A 16750-nucleotide genomic window follows, 5' to 3' on the forward strand; every position below is an offset into this window, starting at 1 on the left:
GCGCAAGCGCATATAAGTTTTTATTGATAGATGATTGATTTATAGAACAGCTGACTTCTGTGGATATTTGATATGAGACTTTTGTATTTTGTTGCGCAAGATGCGCACGGGTCCGGCTAGTAAACTCTATATTTAGTAAACAAAGAGTATGATGATTTTATTTTGTAGTTATATGAAGCTCATCAATATTAGATAAAGATTCTTCAGGATGTTACTATTGCTGAAGAAGGTCAAGCTAGCTGGTGTGTAAATGTATATGTTTATAGGTAAAGAGGTTAGAATGTTAGACAGAAATTTGTTTCGCTTCAAATACAGGCTTAATAAAAAAAAAAAAAAAATTCAGAACCTTTTTCGTGGGTCGAAGAATGGTGTGAACTCTGCTTCAGCTTGTTATTATCCTTAACGTTCTACCACATTCACAACAATGTTCGAAAATAGCTAGATCTAATATTGTCTACATTTTTTATACTCAGGTGAGCAGAGCCCACAGAGTATATTAATTTTATCGTATAACAATACCCCATAACGGAATAAATTAATCGAGATAGATATAGACTTCTATATGATCTGGGCGAAAAAAGAAATTCATTTAGCTATGTCCGTCCGTCCGTCCGTCTGTCCGTAAACACCATAACTTGAGTAAACTTTGAGGTGTCTTAATGAAATTTGGTATGTAAGTTCCTGGGCACTCATCTCAGATCGCTATTTAAAATGAACGAAATCGGACTATAACCATGCCCTCTTTTTCGACATCGAAAATTTCGTATATCTCGTATTAGCTGTAAAGTCTTATTTTTTTAGTAGCTGCCATGGTTTTCAACATAAAATTCTATTAAAACATAGCACATACAACGAATAGGCGACCTTGTGGATTGCTTTATAAAAATAAAGCTTTATCAAAATAAAATATGTGAAAACTAACTTTTTATAACATACAAATTTGATTTGATAGCATGTTCACTTCAAATAAACATTGTGTGAAATTTACACAAAAACCAAGCCATTATTCTAAGATACCTCTGCTTTATTTTACAGGAAACGGTTTTGTTGTCCTTCGAAGGAACTTTTTGAAGTTGTATACAATAAAAATTACACCATACAACAGCAACTTAACTGAAAAATATCAACAAATCGGTTCTGTTGTTCTTTACTTAACGGAGATTCGGTGAAATTGAACAAATTATGGTAAATTCGGCCGAGTTCTTTGTCCAGCGAACAAATTAGTTTAGTCATTTCAACAGAAGATAAATTATCGCTCTTAAGTTAACAAAATTCTGTAAAATTGATAGATTCCTAATCAATCTAACTGATTTTTCTGTTAACACAACTGATCTCACTGGTAATTTCAACAGCGATCAACAGTCAATACATGCAGCAAATCTCAAAGAGAATTTAACGCTCACTGCGCTTTCTACTTTGTACTTATGACGATGGTGCCACTCGTTAAAAAAAACCGGAATAAGAAAACCACCAAATCGAATAAACAAACAAACTGGGAAAACAACAAAAAACTCAGTTATCAATACAAAACGAAAAACCCTTTTTTGGATTCACTGTGCAAAAAATTATCAGATACCGGGACACCTATTTATCGGCTACAATTTTGCACCCTCTCCTCCAAGCGAAATGCAAAATTGCGCCCTCTTGTTGCAAAAGTTTTGTTTGAACGAACAGGATTTTTCTAAAGTTAGTAACATTTTGTTCAAGTTTTTATGAACTTTCAATCACGCGAACGAATCTAATAAGATAATAAAAAACATCCTTTTTAATGTTGATGTTTCCTACACCATAAAAGTTTGAGTAGTTTTGGAATCTTTTCAACTTAAAGTGTTACGAAAATTAAACCTGCCGAATTACATGTAAAGTAACTCCAGTGGTGAATTACCTTCCTGGGATTTGTTTCTATACTTTTCTATAACTTACAAGTTCTCTAGTTAAAATATTATTTCAAACATTAATACTACAAGTTTTGTTCGAAACAATCAAGTTTGGGAACTACATGCGAGAGAAGAAATTGAGAATGAGCTGAGTTGTAACTGAAAGAATCGAGAAACAGTTTTGTGACTACTATTTTCATTACTATTTGCAAAGAAGTTCAAAACTATAAATTAAATAAATTATAAAATTTGGTGCAAGTGTGTTTAATAAAACAAAATAATAAAGTGTATAATGTTTAATATGTGCCAGCATATTTGATGAAACCCAATTGAAGTTCTAACCGAACTAAGTGCGTACATATGTATGTATATGTAGCAAGAATGCGTATTTATGGGTTCACATATTTACGTATGTATGTATGTGGACACCGTGGTGTGATGGTAGCGTGCTCCGCCTGCCACACCGTATGCCCTGGGTTCGCACTCCGAGCAAAGCAACAACAAAATTTTAGAAATAAGGTTTTTCAATTAGAAGAAAATTTTTCTAAGCGGGGTCGCACCTCAGCAGTGTTTGGCAAGCGCTCCGAGTGTATTTCTGCCATGAAAAGCTCTCAGTGAAAACTCATCTGCATTGTAGATGCCGTTCGGGGACATATGTACATGTTTTATGTACATATGTCCCGTCCGGCCAATTTGTAGGGAAAATCAAGAGGAGCACGAAGCAAATTGGAAGAGAAGCTCGGCCTTAGATCTCTTCGGAGGATATCGCGCCTTACATTTATTTATTTATGTGATGGCAACATAGGTACTTTCGTACAAAGCTGTCGCCACAACTTTTTTTGTTCATTTGACTACTAAAACGGTCAATTACGAATCAACGATTTGTGCGCAATTGATTCAACATCTTGTTGCGATGGATAAAAATTTACAGAAATTTCGGTTGAATTGACCCTTATTTCGGTTGATTTTACCAGTCTTTTTTTCAGTGTTTGCAACAAAATAACCATACGGTTTTTCTGAATATTAGGATTGCCTAAAAGAAACTTATTGAACATAACATTTTTTCCAGAGGCATTAGGAAGTTGGTACGAGTTGGTGCAACACATTAAATAAAAATAAAAAATGTAAGGCGCCATAACCTCCGAAGAGATCTGAATCCCAGCTTCTCTTCCAATTTGCGTCGTGCTCCTCTAGATTTTCCCTACAAATTGGCCAGACGGGACCTACATGTTTTATGCCGACTCCGAACGGCATCTGCAAGGCAGATGAGGTTTCACTGAGAGCTTTTTATGGCAGAAATACGCGCTTGCCAAACACTGCGGAGGTGCAACACGTTGCTAAACATATATTCTTCAGTTTAACTTCAGGGGAAACAAGTATAGCAGGACTAATTTTGGAGAGTTGAAATACTGTAATGAAACATTTACTTTTATACAGAGAGCAATGTTTTATAGGATACCAAAGTTTTCAGCCTTACAGATTTTTTACTACTTGGCCAAGGACTTCTTTTCGGCCCCTAATCTTTAAGTACGAACTGTTTTTTTAAGATACTATGGTTGCAAGAAAGAGTTATCATTTTGTTGTACAAAGTGAGTTCAGGATTTTGTGGAAATTGTCGAGCATCATTGCAGTGCAAAATTGTGTAGCATATTTTTTTTACAAAACACTAACAAAATACACGGCTATGTATTTGCTACATCATGGCAAATACGCGACATCAAAAACCGTAGTTTATTTTTTCAATTTTGAAAATCAAATTAACAACTGTCAAAACCAAACAAAAAATGCAAAGAAATAATTTAAAAAAAAAGTTGTTCACGATCCTTTCATTTACTATAGAAACGATTTCAACGCCAAATACACAAAATTCTGAATTCCCTCACTATATTATAGAACCGAAAGCAAAATAATTTTTTCTATATTGTATTAAGGACCTACGCTACATAATATCAGCATAGGGTGCTTTTCGCGTCAAGTGAGTGATACAGGGTGCCGAAAATTGGCTTTGTTTTCATTCGAATATCCTCAATAAATACTTAAACGCCCGAATTTCAACGTACAATAAAAAATTTTAATGGAAATTTTAACAATTTTTGTATTGTTTTTTTTACTTCTTCAAATTTTGTAACTTTTTGCAAAATGAGCCTGCTTAGATTTTTTTATGGTGATCAAAAAAGCCTAATTATTCCCGTAAACCGCTTTGTGGGTCAAATTTCAAAGCCACACTGTGGGTTCCATCGTGCTACACTTTGTAAGCCCAAAATTTCTGTTCATAATCGTTCTTCCTTACTTAATTGGCGCTTAACCTTTTAAAGTGAGGCCGCCCTCTACCTCTGCCTCCATAGGCGGGTTCCGATAGAAACACTTTCTTCGCCGGAGTTTCATCTTTCATTCGCATGACATGGCCTAGCCAGCGCAGCCGCTGCGTTTTAATTGGCTGGACTATGTTGATTTCTGCGTAGAGCTCGTACAGCTCATCGTTAAATCTTCTTCGGTACTCACCATTGCTAACTCGTAGAGGTCCATAAATCTTTCGAAGAACTTTTCTCTCGAACACTCCCAAAGCCGCTTCATCTGCTGTTGTCATGGTCCATGCTTCTGCCCCATATAGCAGGATGGGTACCATACGTGACTTGTAGAGCATGATTTTCGTTTGTAAGTTTTTATTATATAGAGAGAGAGAGAGAGAGGACTTTACTTTTCAATTGCCTACCTAGTCCAAAGTAGCATTTATTGGCAATCATAATTCTACTTTCGGCATTTTCAATTCGGCACCTCGTTTGCCTTGTCGTATGGGTAACCCAAAAAAAAAAATATTCAATTTGAATAGTATAAGTAGACAAGCAGGCATGCTTAACGAACGAAACAATATCATTTCGTTACGATAATCAACGTTAATAAACGAAACGAAGTCATTTCGTTTCGTTTACTAACGTTAAGAACGCGAAATTAACGTTAATTTGACGATCTTAACGTTAATAAACGAAACGAAGTGACTTCGTGTCGTTTATTAACGTTGATTATCGTAACGAAATGATATCGTTTCGTTCGTTAAGCATGCCTGTAGACAAGATTGAATACATTATTATGAAGGAAAGAAAATATTATTATATTTGCCGTATTTTAACGAATTTCCTATATCACTGGCATGTGCTAACAACACTGCACAACATACAAACATACATGTATAAAAATCTGCATACATATTAAATACATACTGATCATGCCGCACCCAGCAAATGCATAACCAATATTTAATCAGTAACATAAATTCGCTTACTTACATACCTACATACATACATACATACATTAATAAATAGGCATTTTTGCAAAAATTTTCGATTTCACTTCATGATAACGGTGTCATCCGCTACGTGCAACGTCTACATTCACCTACGTGCATTTGCGCCATTCTCTTTGGCTTTTCAGCGGCAAAATGCAAAATTCTCAGCAAAATTAAACGGTATTGTCTGCCATAAAAATATGCGCACGTCGCCAAAATGCATGGAATTATGAGGAATTATGCCTAGCCTAGGATCGTATTTTAGTCGAGTCGCGCGTAACGAAATTTTATATGCAACGTGCAGATACAATCGCCCGGGACAATGCCAACAACGAGCAACAATCAACCGCAGCATAAAACCAAAGTTCTCAGCTTAATTTGTTATATGCCACCTCTTTGCATATGCGCACATACATACATAGATACATACAGATGTACATATGTATGTATATTTATGAATACGATCGAACGTCAGTTATTTGTGGCCGCCATTGGCTCATAAATATGCATTTCATCGCCTATTAGTGGCAAAATGTTGTTGTAACAAGCAGCAACAAAAAACATGGAAGAGAGGAGTAGTAAGTAGAATAGAATTATTAAAATAGCTTTTGGTATGAAAATATGTATGTCAGTATTATTTGATAGAAATCACTTTTTAGCAGTGAGTTATTATGCAAAATATGATGACATTGTTATGTAAATTTTTCGTCAATTGCAATTTCTGACTTTGAAATTCGGCCTACATAAATTTAATTAGAATTTTTTTTTTAAATTCATATATATTTTTTAGTATTGCAGCATTATGATGTGCTGATTTTGTCTAGATCAGACAAATATGAAATGCTTTACCCCGTACCTCGCTTTAACAAATGAGTTCAACAAAGTTTGTGGAATTTAAAACGAGGCACAAATTCGAGATTGGTAAAAATACAAAAATTGCTTTATATTTCTGGCTTTAGAGTTTCATACTTGCTTGTAGGAATCAGTTTTTGAAGTTGCTGCTTAATGTAAGATATCGAAATGCACCACTAAACCTGATATTCCCTAATAACGGACACATTGACGGACATTTAGTAGAGCAAACAGTTCCATCAGTGATTTACCCTACGACCACTTAAAAAATTACTATTAAAAAAAATTTTAGAAATAAGTCCTTCAGCTTTTTTGGATTTATTGCAAGCCAAGTTTTTGTAACTTTCATGAAAATAAATAAAGTATTAAGTGTGGTCCGAATCTCGACAATTGCCAATCCATTAAAGAAAAGAAAGAGACCCACCAATAAGCATACCGGAAAAATCAGGATGACGAACAGAGTCGATTAAGCTACGTTCGTTTGTCCGTCTGTCGGTTCGAAAGCAAACTAGTCCCACAAAGTATCTCAACTTGATGAAATTCACCATTCGGCGAGCGAGTTTATTTGGTAGTCCGATTGATAGTTTTCCGTTTGATTCCGGGATCGAACCACTATAGCACATATCTTCCATGCAATTGATTGTTCAGATAAGATTTTTGCGCCATTTCTTCCTCATTTTAACACCAAGAAGCTTGAAATTCCGCAGGATGCTGACACATAAGTCATGCATTGTTTGAAAAAATCCTCTTCAAGACAACTGATTGTTCAGATTTTAGGAATTTTTGAAATTCAGTTCAGCTCTATTGGTTTTATTCAGTTTTTAAAGAAATTTTTTTGGTGAGTTATTTAACAATATAAAGGCAAAATTTTTCCCATTTTGGCGACAAAGTACTAAAAACCATGGGCCAAAGAAAACTAATAAAGAATGATAGTAGGGAAATGGACACAATACCTTCTGTGGCCACTCATATATTACACGGCTGATTGTTAGATCGAGTCTCAACGGGTTGTGAAGGGTATTCAAAGGGTTTCCAGCGCAATTTCTTGCTTATCCAGCCCAAATGGGAACCTCATCTACCATTGGTGAATTCTGTTGATTATGCAGGCGATCTCAAGAGGGTTCAACGTGGCCATATCAAGTCGTTGGGTTGGCTAGTACCTTAATGGTGTTAGTTTTCAAAACGTACCGAATCAGTATCCGGCAAATTTTCATAAACATTAATAAAACTTCCCAAAAATTTCGAAAATTCTTCTTATCGCGGCATGAAGAAGAGGAAGAAAAAACGCTGAGTTAACAACACGAAGGAGCAGAGATTTGGCTTGGCCGTGATCATGGTCGTGGAGGCAAGGAAGGAATGAGTTCCCGTAACCAAACTGGATCGTTTAGTGCGTGATGGAAAAATTCACTCGTCAGAAGAAATCTACCTTTATTCTTTCCCAATCAAAGAATTTGAAAATATCGATTTTTTTTTTCTGTGTAGAGTACTTCGTGATAAAGTTTTGAAAATTTTGCCTGATCAGAACCAGACACGTCAAGTTCAAGACATATATTGCTATTGGTGACAACAACCGGACTGGGAGTTAAATTAGCAAGAATATAGCTACTGCTACACGTGCCGCCATCATCCTGGCAAAATTTTCTATCGAACCCGTTCGCCGTGGTTATTTAGCTAATAAGATTTACAAGCCGCAAAGAGCACCTTGCAATGTTATTGGTAAATGTGCTTCCTTATCCGTGCGTTTGATTCCTGCTTCTCGCAGTACTGGTGTTGAATACCTAAGAACCTGTTAACTATGGCTGGTATTGTGGAACCCTCGGTACTTTCGCAAAAGCAAAATATGCCGCTATTGCTAAGACCTACACTTATTTAACCCCTGATTCATGTAAAGAGATGCCATTGGGTGCCACTTCATATCAAGTTATCAAAAGGGATAATAGATTTTTTTTCAATTATAATGGGCCTCTCTGATTTATGTATGTAAACTGCAATTGTTAAACTGCAATTGGCACCTCCCACACGCCTACGTAATAGTTGAATATAAATAAAATTACAGCAGGTGCAGAGAAATTCTTTGTTGTTGGCCATCTGACCTACCGAATGAATTCTAACCCTAAATCAGCTATGTATGTTGTACCCATGAACAAAAATCGATAGCATAACGAATTGCATTAATAAAATAAAATTTACAAAACATAAATGCATAATATATTAATAATGATATTTGTAAAAATTTTAGAACTAATTTAATGCCAAATAAATTTAGGTCCCCTTTTTCTGGTGGGTATTGAAACCCGCACCTTCGTAATCGAAGGCAAGCAAATACATACATACCATTGTTCAATGTGCATAACATATTGCTTTATTACAAATAACTACAATGAAAATCAAATTCATAAATGAAAGTATTTCATGTGAGTGGCCAATATCCCGTCCACACCTTGTTTGTCAATATTGTGGCATTTACCCAAAACGTTGGCGCTATTTAAGTCAAAATAAAGAAATATTTGACATAATTTTATTAATGTTTAATTTCGATTATTATTTCAAATCACGTCAAAACACAATAGCATTCATGTAACAAAATAAACAACATTAATAAATATTAATATCCAGAACAACAACAAAAAGTAAATTTCACTTCAGCGCAAGCCAGTACAACGAGCCCAAACCCCAACAACCAACTCTTCCTTTCACAATTCATAATTCAATAAGCATCGGCTATGGGGCACACATGCAAACACACACACACACAACACACACCCGCATAAACGATATTGACTGTGCGTTAATGTTGTTAATATTGGCTGATGGAGGTGTTTTTGGTAAAAGCAGCAAAGGTAGGTAAGTGCTCAGTGTTGACAGTGCACAATGGGGTGTTTTGTCAGAACTTGTTCCAAAATTACAAATCTTGAAACTCATCGCAAGTCTTTACAGATATGAGAAACTTTTATGGTCTCCTATCGTATAATTTGTACTCGTAGATAATTCGAAGCCCTGCACATTCATGCTTGTTTGATCACATACAACTTATGTCTGATTTTTCTCCCAAACAACAACTTCTGGTGCTTTTCCGACTGCTGCAGGAAGAATTTGTTCGGTTTCTCAAATCTGCGTATTGTCTGAATCTCTTAGTTTCTGTAATCGGGTTTCGCGCGTGATCCCAGCCCTGTACTGGTTACAACATTCGCATCGTGTTAATCTCTTGTTAGACAGCGTTTACTTAACATTGTTTTTGTTAACTTTTCATTTTCTTGTTTTCAGTTTTTTTGACACTTTTCGAAAACTGCTCGGAAAATGTCGATGAGCTTCTGTTGGTCGGTTAAAATTAATATCCTCCCTGATGAGGATGAACAAATTTCATCGAAACGCGTAGGAGAAAAGAGAAACCTTGTGTTTTGTCCTTATTTTATCGGCCGAAAAGCTCCAAATAATTACTAAAGTTAAAATGTGACCCCCCTGGGTTCGAACACTTACCTCATGAGGAGGTCAAAAATATAAAAATTAAAATTTCGGCACCTTGTAAGAGCACGTAAATTGGGCTTTTCTCTATGTGTTATATATCTAATTAACGGGTTTCACTTTGCACTGTGGTAAATACCAAAATATGAGTAATCTACTAACTCAGATAATGACATACTAAAGATTCAGATCGGTTCTTAATTAAATAAATTTTTTTTTTTTTTTTGTTTGAGGCATGGCTTTTAGGAAAACGTCGATAAAATCGGAAGGTGGGCAGACAATTTAATGACTTCTTTGGACGATTTGTACCCTCAATACATTTACAATAATGTATAAGTGTTTGAAATTAATGATCATATAGGTAAGCTGTAAAATAACATTAATTTCGCTGTTTTTAGGGGGTCCAAAAAAATTTGCTTAAATTTTTGAAGTCCCCACTAATGGCCGTTTTCACTATCTTTGGACAATCACTTATCTATAATCACTTATTCACATGCTATAGAAAGTTTCGTTTTCTTCATGCTAACTGAAGCTTCGCGTATCAGTTAAGTGCAACGAAAAAGTGTAAACAAAAGTCCTCTTTGGCCGTTTTTCGTGTTTTCACGATAGACTTTTAAAATGTTTTATACAAAATATTCACAATTATCGATTTAACCGGTGGTTGGTCGCCCTGTGTTGGTGAAAACAAAAATGTCAATTGGAGCTATCTGAATGGTTGTTATCCTTCAGGTAAAATCTTACTTAACTGGAGATGGTGAAAACGGCCCTAAGTAAGTAATAAAACCGAGAATCATATTTTGAACTCTTTTTTAACGGCACGCTTTTAATAGATTTTTTTTTTTTCAAGAAAAGCAGTTGACGAAGGTCTGTTTTAATTTATTTATTTTTTTTTTTTTTTCATTTTAATGTTCAATCTAGGTAAGTACAGTGTGTTTTCTTTCAAACTAACGGATATGTAAACAATTTACTTATATTTTTGTGTGCACACGAAATTTTCGGACAAATGCCCCACTGTGCGGCGTTGCGTTTCACTTGTGTATTGTGAATAAAATACATTCGTTTTCTTGTTTCTGTATTGTTGTTTGTGTTGATAGACAGTAGCGAAAAAATATGCCACAATCATGATCATAATCAAATATTCAACATCATAAATTCATCATAATATTCAACAATTCAAGGCAGGCACATGTACAACAACAATTACATTAACTATAACAAACAGTAGCAACACAAAACCACAAACGTAATAAAATTATTTAAAAGTTTAACAACAACAAAATATAGACGTGACATTTTACATAAAAAATAGCGTAATTTCGCGATGAATTACAATTTTGACAATGTGGCTGGTTAGCGTTGTTGCTGTTGTTGTTAATATTTGTGCGTGGCAAGTAGTGTTCTTATTGTTGTTGACGATGTTGATGATTTTTTGATAAAAATTGTTTTTGTGCCAATTTGTTGGCTACACTTTTTGACAGAACATATGTTGCTGTCGACATAAATGAGTTCATGCGATTTTTGGTGAAATTCTTTAAATTATTAATTTTGGTTTTTTTGCTTTCCTTATTTTTGATAAGTTTTAAAAATTTCTCTCATTTATGTATGTATTATCATTAAGTTAAAAAATAGAGCTCTTTTTATTTCTGCTATCTCTCAATTAAATGTGCTGGTCACGTTTTGGCGCGTTATAAATGAAATTATTATCGGCTATTTCATTTGATTTGGCGTTTTGGCGAAATTCGCACAATTGTACATTCGTACATACAATATTTTTGGTATGAATACTTTAAATATAGATACTTCTGTTTATTTTTATAAGTATTTGCCTACCGATCTGCCCAATCAGCTGATATTATGTATACTTTTTAGCATTCGGCATTCCCATGCCCATGTAAAGACTGCATCATTCTGAGCCGCATGAATATACGAAGCTCTACAAAGCTCTTGCGGGCATCGCTGATCTCATGTATGTATGCGTCACATCTACACATGTACCACAAAATTATTAAGGAGACCAGTAACAAAGAAATTATGCGCGGAGCTTGACTGTTGCATATTTGTGAGGAATTGACTTTTTATTACGTACAGCAGCGAACATAAAAATAGTAACAGTGCAATTTTTTCTTTTTTTCAAATTTGTTAATTACATTTCTTTTTTAAGAAAAAACCTCTACGAACTTTGTAACTTAAACCATGCAAACCCATGTTAAACGTTATCGAGTAAATTTTTATTTGGAGTTCACTATATTTTTTTCAGTATGCATTTTTGTAGTCAAATCCATTTTAGTCTCACAAAGTATAACTTTTAGGTCTCCTTAAATTCTCATTGCTTTTTCACAATTTTTTCTGATTTTCTTCAACGTAAAAAAATATTCTTCGGAAATAAAATTTGCAAAAATAAATGCGAATTTTCAGAGTTCTAAGAGAGACTAAAATTGATTGTAGTCTAATCTGCATATTCAAAAAATTTTAGAGAACTTCAAAGGAAAAGTTCAAATTTTCGTAAAAATTTCTAAGCTTTCGAATTTGTTAAAAAATGTTTTTGAGATTATTTAACATAGTTTCAGCTACAAAATTCATAGACGTTTTTTTTAAATATCAAGAAAAAAAAAGAAGCATTTAGTTGACGAAATTTGATAAAAATTTACACTGCTACTTTTCTTTTCACTGCTGTAGGTATTTCCATATATATGAGCACAAACGAACTACAGTCATGCTCGCTCCGCGCCTCTTTTTGCTACTTATACGTTTGTGTTATTTCGATTCTGGAGTGTCGCAAAGCCATGGAAGGAAACAATCTCTCGACTCTATAATGGGCTCTTTTGGACTCCAAGTCTTTTCCGCGGAACTTGTAGTTTAACTATCAGGCCAACCTTTTAAAACGGGAGCACGGGGTATAAAAGGAAACTGCCTCGTGAATTGTATCTTGTATTATAATCTTACTGGAATTCTTCACACTTATTTTTAGGAGCTTGAAAACGGACATCGTATCCTTGCTGCCTTCAAATTGAAATTGCCAATATGAGCATAAAACAGAAGATATTTTACTCAATATTTTTAAGTAGGGTTGCCACCTAGCCTTATAATATACATTCCCTTAAATATTCAATACTATCTCGGAAACAGCTTCATCGATTTGAATGAAATTTAGTACATAGGTAGCGAATTATATTCTTATACTTCCTGCCCAAGTGTTACCAATAAGAACGTCTTTGGGAGCTTACAACCTACTTAATTCTTTTTTTAATTACATGGTGCAGGACAATATTGATATCAAGAAAAATTTTTATTACTCAGTAATTCGATGGTGATATTTTTTTACTTTAAATATCCGAAAAGAACCAAACTTTTTGGTTTTTAAAGTACACCCCATACAAAGAATTCCAATACCTCATTGCATTTTGGAGATACAAGTATTAGAGACATGTGGGGTGCAGCGATGGAAGCTACATATCAGGAAACGTGTAATGTAGTCTGGCAGAAGATGTAATTCCGAATCATTGTACCCGCATCTAATCAGGGTCCTTTGCGACAACTTCAGGTTGTATTGCGGGCCAAGATCGTACGTTTTTGGGCCCATATCGGACCAGGAAATAGGCTGATTTTGAAATCATACTAAGATTGTAAGCAAAATCAATCTTGGATCACTTTGCTAACTTTTCGGTCCCATTTTGTGATGATTTCGGAACCTTTTGGAGTCAAAGGCAATACTCAAAATTGCAGGGATACATTTAAGTTCTTTTTGATTTTCTCACAGACAACTTCATATTGGGTGGTCGCCAGAATCGAAAGTCGGAAACATTTTATGTAGTCGAAATAATAAATTAGAAAATATTGTTTTCAGAGGAGTAGTGTTTTGTACTAATTTCTGTAAAATTATTTTGCTTATTTCTTCTATGCGGGCGAAGCCGCTGTTAAAAGTTGGTATATACTAAAATATTGCACAAACTATACAAAAGTAAATATCAATTTTTTAAGAAATTTACTTATAAAAATAAAATAAATGTAAGGCGCGATAACCTCCGAAGAGATCTAAGGCCGAGCTTCTCTTCCAATTTGTGTCGTGCTCCTCTTGATTTTCCTTACAAATTGGCCGGACGGGACCTACATGTTTTATGCCGACTCCGAACGGCATCTGCAAGGCAGACGAGTTTTCAGTGAGAGCTTTTCATGGCAGAAATACACCCGGAGCGCTTGCCAAACACTGCCGAGGGGCGACCCCGCTTAGAAAAATTGTCTTCTAATTGAAAAATCTTATTTCTAAGATTTTGATCTTGCTTTGCCCGGGGGGAATTCACTTACATAAATGAAAAAATACATCTTGATTTCAGTAATGCACGCCACCCACTCGGATACTGCGCTGCAAGTATATGTACATTAGGTCGGGTCGATTTGTGGGGAGGCAAAAAAATCGCCCATTGCTCTGTGAAAATCATATTCTAGGGATCAAAATAAGAAACTTTGCCGAAGGAACCATACCTCTAAAACGAATTCTGGTGTCCCCCAATTTGGGTCGAACTTTTTGGTAGGGGCAACTTTTGAAAAATCCCACTTTGAAATGCCTATGTTTTTTCTTATTTGAGTTTATTTTTCTCTTTAGAAATTTATTTAGTCAGAACATATATAAATGAAAAAATGAATTTAACTTAGTAATAGAAAAGAAATTTAAAAAAATTATTAGGAATTAGCGTTTTTACAACCCCCTTTTAAAACCAAGGCATCACTGTGAAGCATTTGCATGTCGTAAACATAGTTGTGTGGGTTTTTGTTCAACAGTTTTAAAAAATTAAGGTATCACAGTGACACAATTGCAGATCGTAAAATTGCTTGTGTTGTTTTTTTAAGCCACCACAAGACACAGCAGGTAGAATTAAAATTACCATTTCCCAAAAGTTCGACCCAAATTGGGGGACACCAGAATTCGTTTTAGAGGTATGGTTCCTTCGGCAAAGTTTCTTATTTTGATCCCTAGAATATGATTTTCACAGAGAAATGAGCGATTTTTAAATCGACCCGCCCTAATGTACATACATTTTCTTGAACTCTTTGTTATTGAATATTCAATATTTTAACATCTCAGTTGACATTTCAATATTTCCGGTTAAATAAATACTACAATCGAACCCTTTCAAGCACACATTCTAATCATAAATAACACAAAGCTAGACCTGCCTAATAGCCTGCATGACCTCTTTTGCACAATTTCAATTCCTTTCGTTTTCTAATGAAGCCATTAATTAAACGCCCACTTCAATTCAATATTGTTGACGCAAAAGTCAAAATATTGACAGCTTCAAAGTTTTGCACAATAAAAGCAAAAAATATACATAAGTATAAATACGTACATATATCACCATTACTTCAAAAACAACAATTTAAATATATCCTATCGAATATACTTGCAATCTCACAACAACAAACACTTAACAATTCTACTCAGCTATGTCCGTTGCAAAAGGACAAACATTTCCTTAAAGTTTAACTTTTATTCAGACGTTCAGTCATTTTGGCTTTCATTCGCTTTATTGTTAATACTTAAACACATACATACATAAATATATGCCGTTATTCAATACGACAAACAATTACTCAATATTATTTTGTTGTATTTGTATAAGCGAGGAAGGAGTCGAAGAGAGTTCGATTGAATGGGCAAATATCTGCTTTCATATCCGTTTATCATTTTTGACCTTCGTCGCTTTTTGTGGGGAAGCGGTTGAAATTACAAAAGGATATTCATAACAATTTATTACAGGAATTTACTTGCAATTTCGTTCTATATTCAAGTGGGCAAAATAAAGGATTTTTTCCGCCGTCTACATATAATAATTCTTTCACTTTTGATTGTAGTTGGGCCTTTTGACTTGACTTTTATTGTTGCTCTACTGTTTTGGATGGGTGTGTGTGTGAATATGGTTTTGTGTTTTTTGTTTTGTGTTTTTGTTGTTTTTGCTTGCCCTTTTTTATACTTTCTGGTCGCAAGTTGCATAAATATTGATGAGTTGTATTTCAAGCTGCTCATATTACAAGAATACTTTTAAAAGGGCTAATATGCATTTATACATACTAACCTGCACATTAGGCTGCTGCACCAAATTACACCAAACTTTCACTATCCTGCAAAATATGCTATTAGTGTAGGACAAAATCGGAATGAGTCACTAAGGAGTATGCGACTAGAGCCAGATTTGATCTCTTAATATCGTTTGTAGGGAATCTTTTTGTTTGAGCTGATCCTATTGAGATACCAATTGTACCTGTTTATGCCTGAACGGGTAATGTCGGACCGGTCCTCTTTATACCCTTACGGGCACTGTCGCACATGTCTCATTAATGCTCATGTAGGGAAGTTAGTAACTAGTGATACAAATTCTTGGTTCAGAACAAGACCTAAAGTAAACAAGTAAGGACGGGACTGGCTGTGCCGAAGACTTCATACCTTTCATGAATGGGGCTGACAACAATTTTATCCCGTTCGTAATCTTTAAATAATCGGATGTATAAGATAAGAAATATATATTAAACAGATGTTAATACCTAAACGATTTTTAAGATAAATACAAAATAAAAAATGGCAAAAATCCCCCTTATCGGAACGATCGGTTGTATCGGATATATATTATATATAGCTCCGATCGAAATGATTTTTACAGAAAATCTTCTATGTTACATTAGAATAAATATCACCAAGTTTAACGTTTTTATATTGGAAATTAAGGGAGAAAATGCCAAAAACCTTTCTATCTGAACGATCAGTTGTATGGGATATATACTATATATAGCTCCGATCAAAGTGATTTTTTCAGGATATCTTCTATGATATATTATAATATATATCACCGATTTTCACGTTTATACTTTCTAAATTGCGGCAGGAATGACCAAAATCGTCTTATCCGAACGATCGGTTGTATGGGAGATATATGTTATAGTGGTCCGATCCTACCGGATCCGACAAATGTCTAATATAATACAAAAATACATTCTTGTGCCAAATTTCTTTGAGATATCTCAAAATTTGAGGGACTAGTTTGCGTTCAAACAAACAGACGGACTGACGGACGGACAGACGGATATACGGACATGGCTATATCAACTCAGTTCGTCACCCTGATCAATTCGGTATACTTAATGGTGTGTATATTTGTCAACGTTACAAACACCGGACCAAAGTTAATATAACATTTCATGTTCATGAAAGGTACAAAAATAAGAACAAGTTCGATAGTGGTTAGATTTCTCCTAGTTCGGAACTAAAGAAAAGATAATGCAGCGG

General features: G+C 34.7%; 1 pseudogene; it reads left to right on the forward strand.

Moving 5' to 3' along the window:
* The window catches only part of LOC137241904 (small ribosomal subunit protein uS5-like), a 37437-nt pseudogene extending 26716 nt beyond the window's left edge, over nt 1-10721 (forward strand).
* Nucleotides 10722-16750: the final 6029 nt, after the last annotated feature.

Source organism: Eurosta solidaginis, chromosome 2 (genome assembly GCF_040869045.1).
Source record: "Eurosta solidaginis isolate ZX-2024a chromosome 2, ASM4086904v1, whole genome shotgun sequence".
In the NCBI taxonomy this organism is placed as follows: Eukaryota; Metazoa; Arthropoda; class Insecta; order Diptera; family Tephritidae; genus Eurosta; species Eurosta solidaginis.